The following is a 5502-nucleotide window of genomic DNA, read 5'->3' on the forward strand; positions in this document are numbered from 1 at the left end:
TTCTGAATTCTACTTTCCATTTCTCAAGATGATATGTTGGCTGCCACTTAAAATATCCCAGACATTCCTCCCTGCTTTAATGACAATCATTAGACTCAGATAATGGCTATTGATGAGGGTGTTTTGTTATTGTTTGTGGTTTCTTGCTTTTTACCTGGCTTTTACAGTAAACCAGGTTTCCTATAGCCCCCATGAATTGTGGCAAGGCCCCTTCCTGGTGGAAACCAAACAAAATTCCAAGCCCCCAACCAACTGAACACACACCCCCTCTTGGCCAAGAGGATCCCACAGAAACCTGAAAAAGTAGCTCAGGCTATGATAGGAGGGGAGTAGGGCATACTTCCTTATATCCCTTCCCTTTGGAGTTTAGGCACAACTGACTGGAACTAATGTTAAAGTAGAGATCACAAGATGGACAAAACAGACTCTTTGTGGCAATAAAATTCCAAATTCCAACCTGACTCTGGTATAGCATCACCTGACGGAGAGCAGACCCTGAAGGAAATCAAAGTATTCTACTCTAAAATATATTTCTTTGACATATTTTGAAATGGCCCTGCAAAGCTGTCTCTTGTGGGGAACATTTACATTCAATACAGAATTTTCTTCCTTTTCTAGGTCTTTTCCTGATCTAGGAGAGATTTAACTACAGCCTAACACCTTTTAAGTTCCCCAAGGAGACATTTACCCTCCATTCTCTCTGAAACCTGCTACTTAGAGGCTTCATCTACGTAACAAGAACCTTGGCTTCCACAGCCCCCTTTATCTTAACTCAAGCATTTCTTTCTGCTGACTTCAGCTCTTAAGGCAAAGCTTAATTCTTTCAACCAATTGGCCATCAGAAAATCTTTGAAACCATCATGACCTATAAGCCTTCCCCACCCCCTACCCCTGCCCCACTTCAAGATGTCCCACCTTTCTAGGCTGAACAAATGTATACCTTACACATATTGATTTACGTCTTTGCCTGTAACTTCTGTATCCTTGAAATGTATTGGCTGGATGTGGTGGCTCATGCCTGTAATCCCAGCACTTTGGGAGGCCAAGGCAGGTGGATCACTTGAGGTCAGGAGTTTGAAACCAGCCTAACTGACGTGGCAAAACCCCATCTCTACTAAAAGTACAAAAATTATCTGGGCGTGGTGGCAGGCACCTATAATGCCAGCTACTGGGGAGGCTGAGCCAAGAGAATTGCTTGAGACTAGGAGGGGGAGGTTGCAGTAAGCCGAGATTGCATCACTGCACTCCAGCCTGGGCAACAAGAGTGAAACTCCAGCTCAAAAACAACAACAACAACAACAACAAAACAAAGAAAAATTATCCAGGTGTGGTGGTGCATGCCTGTAATCCAGCTACTCAGAGGCTGAGACAGGAGAATAGCTTGAACCTGGGAGGCGGAAGTTGCAGTGACTGGTGATCACACCATTGTACTCCAGCCTGGGTGATAAGAGGGAACTCCATCTCTCTCTCTCTCTCTCTCTCTCTCTCTCTCTCTTTCTCTCTCTGTGTGTGTGTGTGTGTATATATATATGTAAGCTATAACCTGACCCCCTCAGGTACATGTACTCAGGACCTCTTGGGACTGTGCCCAGGCCATGGTCACTCATATTGGACTCAGAATAAACCTCTTTAAACATTGTTAATAGAAAAACATTAGACAAATTAACTTTAACAGAGTTTAATTGAACAAGGAAAAAAAGAGCAATTCTTGAATCGGGTAGCCTCCAGAATCACAGCAGATTCCGAGAGGCTCCAGGGATGCCTCTTGGTCAGAGTAAATTTATAGACAAAAAAGGAAAATGATGGACAGACAATGGAAGTGAGATTCAGAAGCAGCCAGATTGGTTACAACTGGGCATTTGCTTTATTTGAACACAGTTTGAACAGTCAGCAGCCTATGAATGGTGAAAGTCTGGCTGCTGAGATTGGCTGAGACTCAGCTGTTGCCACCAAGGCAGCCTCCTAAATCAGGTTTCTAGTCTCGTCTGCTTACTAAGTTAGGTTACAATTCATCCACAAAGACTCAAGTATGGAAGCATGGAGGCTTTCTCAGGCCGTATTTAGTTCTATTTAACAATATTTTACAGAGTTTGGCCTTTCTCATCAACACTGGCCTGAGGACTGTGGGCACGTTACTGCCACAGTCTCTGCTCAGGGGAGCCCTCAGAGGGTTCTAATTGCAAACACCGAGTTGTGAGTCTTTTCCTGCGATGTACTTCAAGTAATACCCAGCTCCTAGTGAGCACCAAGGAAAGGTCAGCTGTTACTTGGTATTCTTGTTCAGCAGTGGCAAATCCACATTGGGGTTGGGAAGAGAGAATGAGAAGGAGAGATTGAGAGAAAGATTCTCTCCTGTAATTCATTAATTCATTTATAATTCTCTCCTGTAGTTCATTAATTCATTAATAATAATGTTACAGAAGGTAGCTGGTCAGACATGCACAGGGCAGGAGAGGCCCTACCCAACACCAACCAGAAATATCAGTCAATGATCAAGTGATGGTTCAACCTGGGCGACAAGAGGGAAACTCCATCTTTCTCTCTGGGAGGAGAGATGTGTCTCCTCCCCTCATGCTAAGGGGCATGAGGCAGAGGGAGACAGTGAGGCAAGTTTTAGAGCAGTAGTGAAAGTTTATTAAAAAGTTTTAGAGCAAGAATGAAAGGAAGCAAAGTACACTTGGAAGAGGGCCAAGCAGGTGAGAGATTCAACGGCACAGTTCAAACTTTGACTTAGAGTTTTATATGTTGGCATACTTCCGGGGCCTTGTGTCCCTTCTCTCCTGATTCTTCCCTTGGGTGGGCTGTCTGCATGCACAGTGGCTGCGAGCACTTGCAGGGAGAGGGGGCTCCACATGTGCAGTGTGTTTACTGGAGTTGTGTACATACACACTTAAGGCATTCTTCTCTTACCAAATATCCCTAGGAAGGGTCATAGACCAGTTAAACTCCACCATTTTGCCTCTTAGTGTGCATGTTTGAACTCACTTGCCCAGCTCCTGAGATGTTATCAGGAAGCTGCTGATCACAAGTTCCAGATGTTTCTATCTATTGCGAAACTGCCTTTCCCTGGCGCTGGCTGCAACCAATTATTATTTTAGAGAAACAGTTAAACCGCTGCTTGACCATCACATGATCATTCCCTGATATTTCTGGCTGGTGTTGGGTGGGGCCTCTCCTGCCCTGTGCATGTTTGACCAACTACTTTTTGTAACATTATTATTAATGAATTACAGAAGAGAATCTTTCTCTCAATCTCTCCTTCTCTTTCTCTCTTCCCAACCCCCATCAAATGATAAGGTGCCTTGTCACCACTGCACACAGTCATCAAGGCTAAAGCTGGGGTGGTGGGGAGGGGGGAAGAGTGGCTTCCCTCATGGTATTAGTCTGGGCCTCAGATGGGTTGGTAGGGTGGAGGGGGTCTGTGGTGAATCCCCTCAAAGAGTCCACAGTTTTGGGCTCACGTTACCTTCTCTGGGGAGGGAATCCATGACTTTTCTTAAATAAGCAAAAAGTACAAAAGTCTCCAAGAGTGGCCAATTCCTGCTCCACTGGCCCTCCCTGGGGCTTGAGTTTCCCCCATTAAGGCACTGAAGTTCCTATTATTATGCAAATATGTTAATAGAATAACATTTCTACCCATCAGGAATCATTAACATGAGTTAATCTACAAATTCAGAATAAGAAATGAAGAGGACAGGGATCCTAGGGGAACAGCCTGACTTCAATGTGAGAAGAACCTTGAAGGGCTTCCTTCAAGCCTGGGCATTAACTCTCTCTTGACCAAGAGGAGGCCACATGTGTCTCTGGGACTCCAGTTTTCACATCCACAAAAGAAGAGGGTCAGTATAGAAGACCCTCCTGTGGTTACATCTTCATTTTAGTGTCTTTTTTATGGCAAAGCCTCTCATGTCCATTGTAAATCCTTTACTGTCTCCCTGGGAGGGGCCCTGGAGCACTGACTACCTGTGGCTTTGATTGCAGCTGCATCTGGGAGTGTCCCGTGGGAAATCCAGGAGGTATGCTTGGGAGAGCTATGGGACCTGGCCAGGGACCACAGGGAGGAATGGTCGTTCTCTGGGAGCTGCTTTTCAGGGTCTCTTGTGGGCTCTGCACTTCCCTGGTTGGCTGCCTGCCTTTGGAATCATTGATGTCCATGGAAGTGATGCCATTGGCATTGTGCACTGTGTGCCCCATGCCACTGTGCCCTGGTGACCCTGTGTGTTTAAAACTTTCACTGACCACCCCTATTTTGCTGACATTGTTGAAATGTTAAAGTCATGAAATACAATATGTGTAGTGGAGCAAAAAATGACTTTACTCTACCCTTCTAGATTCCTTGGCTGGGCTACAAATTAAATTGGCATAAGACAGATTAGCAGGAGAAAAATTATATTTAGTTGTGTATATACACACAGGAATCTCACAAAACATTAGACTTCAAGAAGGGTCAGATGATTAAAACTTATACAGCATACTGAGCTATGAAAAGAAAAAAAACAGGAGCTTGGAGTTCTGGGGGGTGATGGGGGACCACAGGTTGTGGCAGGGCAAGAGGAGAAAATGTATGGTGAAGAAAGGTGGTCTTGTGCAGATAAAAGGTCGCTCAGGTAGTAATCGTCTGGGCATGGTGTCAACTTCCAGTTTTCTCCCCTGTGATCAGAGTCAATCTTCCCTGGTTGATAAAATTTCTGGGGAAATGACTCATTACAAGGGAGCTCCTTTTGGATAATCCAGTCTTTAGGCAGATCAAGGAAGCTCAGAGAAAGCCGCTCCCTGCATTTGCTGCTTCCCAAGTGCCTTCAGTTTGAAGTAGTCAGCACACAAAGCGGCATGTTTGGGGTAATGTTTTCTGAATACTTTTCATTTGCATAAAGAACAGTGCATGAAACATCACTGATCAAATTAATACATAGTTCTGAAGTACATGACCACGTAACCATCATTTGAACCAAGACATGGAATATTACTAGCACCCCAGAAGGACCTTAGGATTCCTTCAATACGGGTGGCCAATGTAAGAGAAAATAAAATTTCAGAACTCCTTAAATTTATTATGCCAAGGGGGAAGGTAAGCCCTGGAGACTGAGTCAGTAACGTGTTTCCAATTCTGCTTCTTAGATTATAGCATGACTGTCTTCCTCATTGCTCTTGTTCTGTAAATGACTACAAGAGACAGAGACCAGATCTCCCCTCTTTCAATCACTGATCTTTATTATAGATTAAGTGCCTCTTTGTTGTTCCGTACCTAACTCTGACCAGATGGCCACCAAGCCCCCATGACTCTTACATCTTCGGTGTGGAAGGTTAATATACCTTTCCCGTAAGAAAAAGACCACCTTGACTAATAAGATCGTTGTAACAATCCATTAAGGCTTACGTAGAAAGATGCTGACATTCACATTCTGTTAAGCTTCCCCAAAATTTGTCTATATACACAGTCCCAAGGTTCAACACTTCACAAGACTGAATGGAAGTCAGTGGAAGACTGGCTTCTACTCTTTG

This window comes from Macaca fascicularis, chromosome 1 (assembly GCF_037993035.2).
Source record: "Macaca fascicularis isolate 582-1 chromosome 1, T2T-MFA8v1.1".
Taxonomy (NCBI): domain Eukaryota; kingdom Metazoa; phylum Chordata; class Mammalia; order Primates; family Cercopithecidae; genus Macaca; species Macaca fascicularis.